Genomic DNA, 12,613 nt, shown 5'->3' on the forward strand with positions numbered 1-12,613 from the left:
AAGCAAGTTGGATTATTATGACGGATGACTCCCTCATTTGAAACTACCAAGTCCCAGGAGACAGGAATGGAACCCACAGTGCTGTGTTTTCACTTGAAAATGTTGTCATTTAAATGAAGACTGGAAAATATAGTAATGTTGGAAATCCGCCTCAGAATAAATTCATTTGTGCGTGTATAATAAATCAATTTGTCCGTGAGATAAATATGCTTTTCGTTTAAACCTGAAGTTAACCCTGCTGAGTAAATTAACAGGCTGATTTAATGTAGCAGAAAAAAAAAAAGTTGAAACATTGTTCATTGTGGAAAAAAATTCCATGCACACACATCGCACCTCAGATGCACAGAAATGTCTGGGGTGCACATAACAAAAATTCAAAGGAAGTTGTCTATTCTTGAAATCTATGCTGTATTTTTGGACAATTTTAGCCAAAATGTACATTTTCATGAGGGAACTTGTCTGAGGGGATGGTTCCATACTACATCAATTTGGCCAGTTAGAAAAGGGATTGGTGTCCAAAAATTAAAGGTCCCATATTATGCTAATTTTCAGCAAGTTCAAATGGGTCTCAGAGTTCCAATACCAGTCTCTTTGATGTTTGTTGCATATTTCTTCCAAAAGCCGTTGGTCTGTACATCATTCATGTAATCACAGTCACTGCTGTAGACAAGCATTTATTGACATCACACACTTTACATATTACCCATAACGTGGGGGCCTGGTCCTGTTGTTTGGCACTTTATCTAATTTACTGTTTTCACAAGGTTGTTCTTGGTGTGTTGAGGTTCTTCCCAAAACATGTTTCGGTTGGAAAAATTAATAAAAGAATATGACACTTACAGAATGTTGGCTCTGTCTTTAGTTGTTTTGCTCTGCATTCTCCCCTCATGGCCTTTGGAAAGTCGACCTTGAAGAGGGGCACACCTTCGTCTGTTTTGGCATTTTCATTATAATACATGGCAGCCAGGTAGAGTCTGGAAGTACAGGAAAGAGAAAATCAAAGATGTTAACGCTGACAGACACTTTTCGCTAGACACTCGCCGCAATTTCTATGTAACCACAGCTTAGTTCACCTGCACAACATCCCAATAAATGGAAAGACCACATTCTTTGGGGCAAACTGAAGGATGACGCTGTGAAAAGCCTCCAAAGATGAAGTCTGGTGGTGGGGGCTAAGTTTTGTAACATCTTTCAGAGTCCTTTTATTTATCAGAAGCTTCTCCAACTTATAGAAGGCAGGAGCTGCTACAAATGACAAAAAAAAAAAAAAAAAAAAAAAATCAAGTGCAATACAGTGAAAATTTGTTATAACAGTATTTGCTATGAATTTCTAAAAGTTACAGAATCACTAGGTGAGGTTGCCTTTATACAAAACATATGATCACAAATTTAAAAAAGACAAGTAATGTGATACCGTCTTAGTCCATCCAGTAAAATTCCTGCTGAAAGCCATTTGTTTTTGTCCCTTGTCTAGCGCAATTCATGGAGGCACACTGGATAGAGAGGATCCTCATGTGTATGGATGTCTTGCACATGGTTTAGGATCGAGGTCCACTTTGCTTCTCTCTCTGGCCCAGTGGCTGATGTAGCTGCAGTCCAGTATATGTGGTTGTTGATGCTTTTGTTCCACTTCTGGAGTTTCTCACACTTTTTGAGCTTAGAGAGCTTATCCAGTTTCTTGGAGATTCCTAAAGTGCACATAAAATACATTTCTTGAAGTAAAAACAGCCCACACTTACGTGAAATGTCAAGTGCAGCATTTCAAAATCATGTATAATGTATGAGGTTTGCACAGCACAGCTTTGCATTACATGTTACTCAGATGTAATGTGCAGTCACAAAGAACAATGGTTTGTGCATAATGCACGTCTGAAAGCCTGTACTATGTGGATGGATAGGGATGTGGATGCACATGAAAACCAGGGAATATACCTTTTGCCATGTGCCAGACATCATAGTAGTGGGTGATGTTGCTCTCCCTGAGGTATTTGTGGATGACGTTCAGTAACAATGCTGTCGAGAGTCACACCACGTGCACCCAGCAATGCCAGACTCCTCTTCAGGTCCTCTTTCTCCATGTGGTAGCTACCACCAACCTCATTGCTCAATCCCCAAAATACATAGTATTAGAAAATGCATGATGGACATTCATTTAAAAAATTAAATCGAAAACCTTTTTACAATTTGAATTCTGTCCACTCACCTGAACCAACTGGATGTCCACAACGCTGTTGGTATTGAGGTCCATCATTGTGTAACTCCTAAACTTAGCAGAGTGGCCTGTTTAAAGAGAGTCGAAATCTTGATATTACTCTTCATATTTCCATATTTGGTACCACTCTCCGTTGAACTTCCAAAAATATCGTAAACATGCATAAAATTTACAGTTTCAGTGAAATATAAAAACCTTGAGAGTCTGCCCTCATGTCGCCACCAATGATTACTTTTTCCTCCTGACTGAGCCGCTGCAGCATCACATCCTGCAGTGTCTTCCAGTGGTGAATGACTGCAGGCTCAATGAAGGATCTGGCATGCCGGCGAAACGTGTCATATTGAAATAACTGCAGCTGCACTGCTGCAGTTATTTCAACTGCTGTAGAAAAAAAAAAGGTTTTTAAAAAAAATTATGCCTAATAATATGATCTATGAGCCAATAATATGAGCCATATTGACAGAGTCAAAGGAAATGTAGCTGTTCATCGTTTACCCGTTCAATTTGGAAGAAAGATGCTCCACTCAAGTACACAGCTGCAGAAAGGTGAAGGTTCCCTGCTGGAGTGCCTCTGTAACCATGCCAGTTGCTGGTGCTGGCAGGTTCAGCTCTGTCCTTTGACTCTGTGTTGTGTTTTTTTTTTTTTTTTTTTTTTTGGTATTCTTTAATAATGAAGAAGGAGACGACTGTAGAATTTTCGCCCCACAATGGCCGTTTATTGCTTCCTTCAATGAGTGAAAATGCTGGTCACCCGTCACGATGGCTCTACAGTCGGGCACAAACACAATCCCCTCAACGCAAACAACCTCGAACTGATGGGATCAGCGTCAATGCACGATCACATCAGCAGGAGGCGGCGTTCAAGAGCAAACGCGCGACTCGTAAAACTGACGGCAAGTGGAATAATGGACCAACTCGTTACACCTCCAAGGACAGGCTGGCCTTTCCATTGTCTGTAGAATTCACAACGGGGGCACCGCCGTTCCACAGACAGGAATGTCCCCAGCTTCCGGGTCTTCACTTCACACACCCGCGTGCACACAGGACACACAGCAAACAGCTGCAAAAGGCAGCTCTCATATACTATGTATTTTTGTATCTTGTGGCTGGGAGTGGAGGCTTCATCTCTGTATAAAAAAGACACATAAGTTGTGATTAATTAAACAAGCTGAGCTCTCATCAGCAGTGTACTTAGCGCCATTTCACACACACAACGCAGACATATCAGAGTAACTTACGACAAAACTGTTGACTCTGTCAATGTCACAGAGTCTGAAGGGTCATAGGTAGAGTCCTGCCCCTTTGAAGATGCCACTGAAGAGGTGTCCTGTAACGGATCTGAATCAGCTCCTGCTCCTCGTCCAGGTCGAGACGAGATCTCTTTGAAGGTCTCTTTACTGGTGTTGATGATAAATAAAAGGGATCTGTAGTGGATGTCCCAACACCAACATCCTGGCAGGACACCGTAGCCTGGACACCTGTGAAAAAATACAATTTTAACTAAAAGAAGTCTTTCCATGACACATAAAGACAATAATACATTACATTATAGGTGAATAGTATTATAACAGGTAAATGATTACTAACTTCATCAACAATAAATGAACTACACTTGGCCACAGACCTTTACTTCTGACATGAGACTGTAGAGTCCTCCAGGACAGCTGTGTGTCTCCAGAACAGGTCTCCAGTGGGTCAGTCTGGCAGGCAGCATCCCTTGATGCAGGAACATCTGTGGCTGCAGTTGATGTGCTGGCCTGCATACAGGAAACAGAGGTTACACCTACATCTTCTCAAATACATAGTTACAACAGCAAAAAATACTGCAAAAATTATAACAATAAAACACAATATCTTACAGAGTATTTCACTTCCAGTGTAAACTGCTTTATGTAGGCAAAGCTTGTAAATCCAATACATGTTACATGTACACAGCTCCATTACTTCCTGGAGTTCTGATGTAACAGGTTTGGGTGTATTGGAGTGCTTGCTCTGTTGCACACAGTTAAAAAGTGAAGTTGATTATAGTTGTTTTCATGGTTGATTGGCATGCACTGCAAAAAGTATAAATACGTGTTGTGTGGTCACACAGTGATGACGTGTTGACTTCCGAATAAAGCAACATGGAGTGAAGACGCCGGCTGCGCCTCTCTTTCCGTCAAGCTGAAAGGAAATCACGTACCTCGCCCGATCTGCTGAAGCGGAGGGCGCAACATTTTGGTGGCCCGTACGGGGATGTTTGGTCAGAGTGATCCGCTAGCCAGACGCGGAAGCTCGAGCTGAATATCCCTCATCGAATCTTCGTATCAGAGAAGTGCACACCGCCGACTCTCACCGTGGCTCCGTCAACACGCGCAGCAGGTTGTATCTCTTGTGTGCACAACTACCACTAGAGGGCGCCTCAAGACCACGAAGTTAAGAGAGGCCCACGGTGAACTGTTGAATGGTGCGTTTGTGATGGAAATGGAGTCAGAGCTGGAGAAAACGCAGTTGGAAATCAAGGGTGCGTTGTACGGACTGAATTTTGAACAACTGCTTAGCATATGCAATGGACTGGAAATACCTGGACTGAGGAAAGAACAACTTGCAGACAAAACTCGAAGCCAGCTGATCACACTTGTGATCAGTTATGTTGAAAGAGCTGAGTTAGCTGAGTTAGAAGATGAAGGAACGTCACATTTTCTCAGTATAAAGGACTTGATTGAAAATGCAAAAAGATCAGCTTTAAAGTCAGCAGGTGAAGATGAAGAGGCAGAAGACCTGCAGAAAGAGGTGAACGCCCTCCGGACTACGCTTGAAGCCAAAGAGAAAGCTATACATCAGCTGATGAGTAGGAAACTGAGCTTACAAACTACATCAGGACAGAAACATGCTTCAGCACCCCAAGATAACTTCATGTGGCTTAAAGACTTCAAGATATCAGGCCAAATAGGGGAACCTGGGCAGAAAGACAGACTCACGTTTTCAAGTTTGGCCAGGCAGATTGAAAGTGGGCTCTGTAAAGGCTACCAGGAAGATGAAATCATTGATGCAGTGATTCGTGCCATCGCACCAGGCCTGCAGCTGAGACGTTACTTGGAAGGCAAAAGTGATCTCACTCTTCCTGCCCTGCGGAGGATCCTAAGGTCTCACTTTCAGGAGAGAGGGGCCACTGAACTGTACAAGCAACTGTCATCAGAAGTTCAGAGCAGTAAGGAAACCCCACAAAACTTCCTTCTGAGAGCCATGGACCTTCATCAGAAGATTCTCTTCGCATCCCAAGAAGCTGAATCAGGGTTAAAATATGATCCTGCTTTAGTTCAGAGGTTGTTCATGCACACCATCTTAACAGGTCTGCAGAATGACAACGTGAAGAGTGACATGCAGCCCTACCTCCTTCATCCCACCACATCTGATGAAGTCTTGTTGGAGAAAGTGAATACAGCATGTGCAAATGAAAAGGAACGACAAGATAAGAAGAAGCATGCTGCTCCTCAGCGAGTGACCTCTGTGAATGCTGTCTACCCTAGTGACATCACAGCACCCACTGAGAAAAGGACTGAAACTGTTCAAAAACAAAGCACAGCTGTCCTGCCTCCTGGTTTGCTGTCGGAGATTAAGGAGATGCGATCTGAGATGGGTCTTTTGAAGGGCCTACAAGCTGAGGTATCCCAAATTAGAGAGACCATACAGAAGTCTACAGCAACGGCACAACCCATCAGCGGAAGATCTGAAGACCACTACCAAGCACCCATCTTCCCGCCACATTCGTCATATCATCTGAATCCTTCTGCTCGGCAATACTACCCTCAGCAGTGTTACCCAGCAGCTCTTCAGTCCGACCACCCAGCTACTGGTTTGACTCCGACAAGGGGCACAGCCCAGTTTCAGCAGCGCTTCGCACCTCAGCGGTACCACATGCCCCGCCCACAACCAAGGTGTTATTCTTGTGTTCAGACAGGTGCAGAGTTCTGCCAGCACTGCTTTAGATGTGGAAGCAGTGAGCATTTTCGGGCAAGCTGTAAAGCACAGAGGCCTGTGAAACCAGCCAGGGGTAGATCTTTAAACTAGGAGGGGTCACTCCAATGGGACATGGTGTGACCAGGGATATGGATAAGTTCCAGTGTTACAGTTGTGCTACACAAAATAAAACTCAGGGTTTTAAATGTTGTTCAGTGTGTAAGAGTGCCCTTTACTGCTCCAAGAAGTGCCAGGCAGAGCACTGGCCCATCCATAAAACAGAATGTAAGCCTTTCACTTGTGGTAGTGTGCATGAAAGGGATAGGAAGTTCTCGGAGAAGCCTGTCAAAAAGAAACCGTGTGAAAGAGACAAAATACCTTCGGTCGTGCAGTTACTGGGAAAAAAATGTGTCATTAGGTGCTTTCTAGGCAACAAAATGGTTGAAGCCCTTTGGGACTCTGGCTCACAGGTTTGTGTTGTCGATGAGTCATGGAAAGATGCTAACTTAACGAATGTACCAATCAGAAATGTGAGCGAGCTGGTCGACCTAACTGAACCCCTCCATCTTGAAGCAGTCAATGGTACAGATATGCCATATGTAGGGTGGGTTGAGATACCATTTAAACTTACAGCTAATGATTCTGAGTTACTTGTACCCATTCTAGTGCTTAAAGGTAACCAGCAACGGTGTCCAATTATTGGGTTTAATGTTATCGAGCACCTTCTTCTGGAAAGTATGAAAGGTGCGACTGACTCAGAGGAAAAGGAGAAGCTTTTGAGAGCAGTGAAAGTGGCTTTCCCACATCTAAAGAAAAACAAAGCTACAACTTTCATCAAAGCAGTTAGTGTGGGGCAGATACATGAGTACAAGGTGAAAACAGCAAAGGAGAGAGTGATCATACCAAGGCAGAGTTCTGTGTTTATTGACTGTAGAATGCAGGCTAAGACATTTAAAGAGGACACTACACTGATTTTTGAACCTTGTGAAGACACAGTGATGACGTGTTGACTTCCGAATAAAGCAACATGGAGTGAAGACGCCGGCTGCGCCTCTCTTTCCGTCAAGCTGAAAGGAAATCACGTACCTCGCCCGATCTGCTGAAGCGGAGGGCGCAACATTTTGGTGGCCCGTAATGACAGCACCTTTGTTTACTGTCTCTCATAACAGGATGAACTGATTCATCCAGGTGTGTCTGACCAGTTCATCCTATCATGAAAGACTGGAAATAAAGGTTCTGTCAGAACTTCAGGAAGTGGTGGAGCTGTGCATCTCGACCATTGTATCCCCCCTTTCACTTATTCCCTGTAATTCAACTGATCCATACGTGAGACACGAGGACGTAACATTATGTAATGATTGTGAGGAGAGAACGGCGGTAGTGAAACAATGACCTAGTAATAACAGGGTGTTTCTGGCTCTTTCCCAGCGGCAATAAACAAGCCCAAACACCGACCCCTTATCTTTGCATTGGCTTTATGTCTGAATGCAGCCTTTTCAGATACACCTCCAAGGTTAGCCTCAACTGCTGCGGTGACTATCAGGGAACAAAAACTACCCTTATCATCTTGGTGCTAAGTAAAGGCTAACGCCTGATGAGGTGTACATTATCACCGTCCGCATCGTCCATACATTATCCCTTACGTATATAATGCTCGTTTTACATGAAATATATGTTCATACGTCTTCTCTTCAACGTCCCCTGATATTATTTACCGTTGTGTGTTAAAGTAATATGAGGACTCTATGTTAGCAGCAGTAACTTACGTTAGCTGCCATGCTAAAACCACTTTCAACAGGCTATAACACTATAAAGGACGATACAGTAAAGTAACATAATGGTAAATCTTACAGCTTCCACGTTTGTAGCTTGGTCACGGACAGTTGGAACCGATCCAGGCGTTAGCTTCAGCTTCTTGGTGAATCCTGATGTAAACTGGCCCTCGTTGTGAAAGCAGTCCGGAGTGAAGTGGTGAGCACACACATACAACTTCTTAGGCGTTCTTGCGGGTGCATCTCCCTCGAAAATGAAATGAATCCACTGGACCCTCAAACCCTCAGACAAAGGCGGCAAAAACAGACTGCGGTGCTGGCTAGTGCAGCCGACAACAGAGCAGCTGCCGGGCTTCGCATGTTCCTTCACCATGTTTACTGAACCAGCAGCGTTTTCCGGGGTGCTGAATAAACATTAGTGTGGGCGGTGTTACCAACCCCGAGGAGGAGCGACTTGGGTTTTTGACGTCACACCAGGGAATTTCAAAACGGAGCGTTTGAGCACACATTTACTGAAAGGTGGAGCAAACGAGAAGAGAGAATAGTTTTTTCTCATTTTTGGGGGGTTTGTGCACAGGCTCATGATGCATATTATTGTTACAAAATCATTGTAAAGTGGATTTTTTCATAATATGGGACCTTTAAAATCTTCCACAAAAGTCGGAGGGTGTGGCTGTGGCCACAAAATGACATTTTTGCCGTGTAAATAGCATGAACACGATCCGCTCAGACTTCACATGCATCATAGTCCAGAGCTGACCAAGGCCTTATGATGACAATAACCATCAGCAATAGCACCACCTGCTGAAAAAAAAACAAACAAACAAATTGAACTGCATGTCCATTTTTCAAGAGTAGGCTCATCCTTGTGGGTAATTCAAAATTAGTTCAGTTGTGTCCAATCGATCAGAAAGGGATTGAAGAAATGCCATTAAAATCTACACAAAACTTTGATATTTGCCATCAATGAAAATAACCTTAACATGATCCAATCTGAATCACTTTGACAAGTTTTATCAGTTTCCAGATCTGACTATGGCCATTATGGCACGTGCTGGAACAGGAAGTGCAGTGTGACTCGCCTGAACACGCTCTAATTGAGCTCAAACTTTCCATGTTTGAACACAGTCTGACCCTGATGACAAATACAAGATGGCTGTGTGTTAGTTGGTCTCCCACAAGCAGAGTTGGGGTCCGTTACTCAAAAAAGTAAAGAGTTACTTGTTACTTTTGAAAAAAGTAGTGCCTTGCACTACTTGATTACTCCATGGAAATAGTAAAGAAGTTACACTACTCGTTACTGCATAGTGCTCCGCGGAGCTGTGGTCCGGTATATCCTTCCGTGGAGCGCTGCGCATGAGCAGAACTGTGTGTATCGATGGTATTAATTCATTGTCAATGGGAAAGTAATCGATCCTAGTGAAAGTATGGTGGACGTGTGAGAAAAAAAAAGTATTCTCTCTTATTTGGATGGAGGAAACGCCACACATCAGAAACACCAAAATCAGAAAGAAAGGATGACTGAGGCAGCCCTACTAACTGAGCCTGGGTTGGGAGAGGAACGATCCAGCCCGGGATCTAACCAGCAATTAAAATATCCACCAAGCACAAGCGAGTATGAGCTCAGATCTGGGAGAGAAGCAAAAAATCGTTCAAAAAAGCCCACATCATCCACATTTGGAGCATAAACATTGGCGAGCACAATCTTTGTATTATATAACTTCCCTGAGACAATGACGAAACGGCCATTAGTATCCGATATAACATTGTGATGCACAAAAGGGATATTTTTGTCAACAAGGATTGAAACGCCCCTAGCTTTCGCTTGGAATGAGGAATGGAAATGCTGACCCGCCCACCGTGTCATCAAGCGAGTACTATCGGAGTCACGAATATGTGTCTCTTGCAAAAAAACAAATGCTGCCTTAAATTGTTTTATATGCGAAAAAACCCTCCTCCTCTTAACAGGATGATTTAAACCTTTGACATTCTAGCTAACAAATTTTAATGATCTATCCACTGTCTCCAGCTAAAGCTGCAGGGTGATCAGTATGATTTATATCAAAGTTCCAGGGATATAAAGGACAGAATGAACCAAAGGACCCCTGTACATGACTTGTATAGGCTAAGAAATCAATACTGGCATCAGAAAAACTCACCCCTTGCCCACCCACCCCAAAACAAGACAGCTGCTGAAAAACATAGCAGCAAGCTCTCCAATCCCCCCATAATTAACATTCCTATAAAAAATCTTCCTGTCATTTGAAACTAATATCTTCAACTCCTTATTTTAGTGTTAAAATGTACTCAACACTCCACACTTAGACTAGTCTGGAAGCACAAGCAAAAAAAAAACACAACATTCCCTGTACATCTTTATGTGCTGTTAGCTCTATAGAGTCTTATATGAAGAAAAAAATAAAAATAAGGTATGTTGCTTAAAATATAAACATAAACTTGCAAGTGTTCCTCACTCCAAAATGTAACGGTTCACTGAGTTCAAGTCTGGGGAACATACTCACATACGTGCGTGCAGCCGGGGTCAGTATGATGTAATGGTTTAATAGACTGCCCGGCCGAGATGAAAGATAACATGATAGCAGGTTAATCCGTCGGGTGCAGTCATCACACAGTCTTTTATTATGAAGGAGATGTGCGAGGAAGGTCGTTGATGAATTTCCGCACCTCATCGGCCGAGCGTAACCACTTCTTGTCTCCGTTGGGGAGTGTAATGCGGAGCCGTGCAGGATATAGAAGAGAGGGTTTAAACCCGCGGCTGTAAAGATCCGCCATAACTTCCCTGTATTCGGCTCGCTGACTCAAAACCTCAGGGCTGTAGTCTTCAACAACTCGGACTTGCTGCCCGAGGTAATCCAGCTTCCCTCTGCGGCGGGCTTCGCGGATCAGGAGGTCCTTGATCTGATAGCGGTGCAGACGGAGGATGACGGGACGCGGTCTCTGTCCGGGGGCTGGTTTTGCTGTTAGCGAGCAGTGAGCTCTGTCAATCTCGGGCGGGGATGGAAGTATCTCTTTTCCAAAAACCTCGCACAGCAGATCGGAAAAAAAAGCTGTAGGTTTCCCACCTTCAGTAGACTCTGCCAGGCCCAGAATGCGGATGCTTTGTCTTCTGCTGCGACCCTCTAAGTCAGCGACTTTAGCCGTTAGCTTGGAATTACTTTCTTGCAGGCTGGAGCAAACATTTTCTAGCTCGCTGACACGTTGGCTCAAGTCCTCCGATATGAGCTCGAGAGACGAAAGGCGCTGACCGTGATCATCAACTGTGGAGCAGATCTGGTCGAGTTTGCTTTCCAGCTGGTTGAAAGAGGTTTTAAAGTCGGCAGCTAGCACTTGTCTGTGTTGGTCAAGTAGCTCAGAGATAGCCTCCATAGTGAAGCAAGCAGTTTGATCGTCTTTTTTCCCTGGTCTGCTGCGCAGTGAAGTCATTATGAAGCAAACGTAAGTTACAGAGAAAAAGAAAAAAAACGAATAATTCAATATAAATGATCCAGTTTGCGAGTTAAAGGGGTGAATGAGTAAGGAAAAAACAGAGTAAGCAGGAGCTCTTGCGCGCGGTGTCCACTCCATGCAGCAGCTGACAGGAAGTCGTCCCAGACATTCAAGCCCTGTTTAAAAAAAAAAAAAAAAAAAAAAACAGGGCTTCAAAGATCTTGTATGGGAACTTCAAAGAGATGGAAATGAAATGTTGATTTGATTCCAGTGGGTGTTATTAGTCTTATAGGACATAGAAGCATGAGTTGATGGTGACTGGATTAACTTCATTTGTTCAATTTACCGAAGTCTACTGGGCACTGACTGGATCACGGATATCATTACAGTTTAAAGCTATCAAAAGATTGATTGAGTGATTGATTGACTGAAAAAGGTTTCCTTGACAGTGCATTCAAATGTCACCAAGATGCGGAAAAGCTTACAGCACCTGGTATTCCTAGGCAGTCTCCCATCCCACTACTAACCAGGCCCTAGCCTTCTTAGCTTCCAAGATCAGACGAGATCGGGCATTTTTTTTTTTCTTTTATTATCAAAAAAATACAAAAAATTCCATTTTCCATAAATTATTAAAAACTTTCCACATTACATTTTTTTCCTCTTTTGAAATAAAAAACCAGAACATTCTCTTAAAGGGGCACTATCATGCAAAATTCACTTTTTGTATGTTTTAAACTTGTTATATAGCTATATACTCACCAAAAACACCCGCAAAGCATTTTTTTCCTTCGTGCCTGTGTGTATGAGCTTTCCTGGCGTTTGTGCTGCTCAGAGAGGCAGCCCCTCCCGCACCGTGAAAACTCTCTGCTTTCCCACGTTGACGTCACACGGTGAAGATGGCTCCGCTGAGCACCCCCCCGCGGCAAGCACTGGGCAATCTGCGTTGCCGCTCTTTATATCTCCGATTACGGAAATAAACTTTAACCATCGTCTGAAAGCAACAATCAAGCAAGAGCAAGAGTCTGAAGAGTCGGCGCTTGGTGAGTTTCTAACAGGAAAAGACATGTCTTTGCGTGTAGAGAAGCTGAAGCTAAAGAGCTAAAGCGAACCAGCGTATTTGTTTTGAAGCGCTGATTGGCTGAAGTACGCTGTCAGTCAAAGTCCACAGGGGGAGAGGCGGGATTTTCAGTGAAACAGAGCGTTTTCTCTTCCGGCTTTCAGAATTAGCCCCAAAAAATGTTAT

General features: G+C 43.6%; 1 long non-coding RNA gene across 1 annotated transcript; it reads right to left on the bottom strand.

Moving 5' to 3' along the window:
• Positions 1-1,535: 1,535 nt before the first annotated feature.
• LOC115385046 (uncharacterized) lies at positions 1,536-7,111 on the bottom strand. The gene is made up of 3 exons (XR_003931016.1): positions 7,101-7,111; positions 6,333-6,343; positions 1,536-1,618 (listed from the first exon to the last, which is right to left on the bottom strand). It is a non-coding gene; the product is annotated as an uncharacterized LOC115385046 (long non-coding RNA).
• Positions 7,112-12,613: the final 5,502 nt, after the last annotated feature.

This window comes from Salarias fasciatus, unplaced genomic scaffold, assembly GCF_902148845.1.
Source record: "Salarias fasciatus unplaced genomic scaffold, fSalaFa1.1, whole genome shotgun sequence".
NCBI lineage: Eukaryota > Metazoa > Chordata > Actinopteri > Blenniiformes > Blenniidae > Salarias > Salarias fasciatus.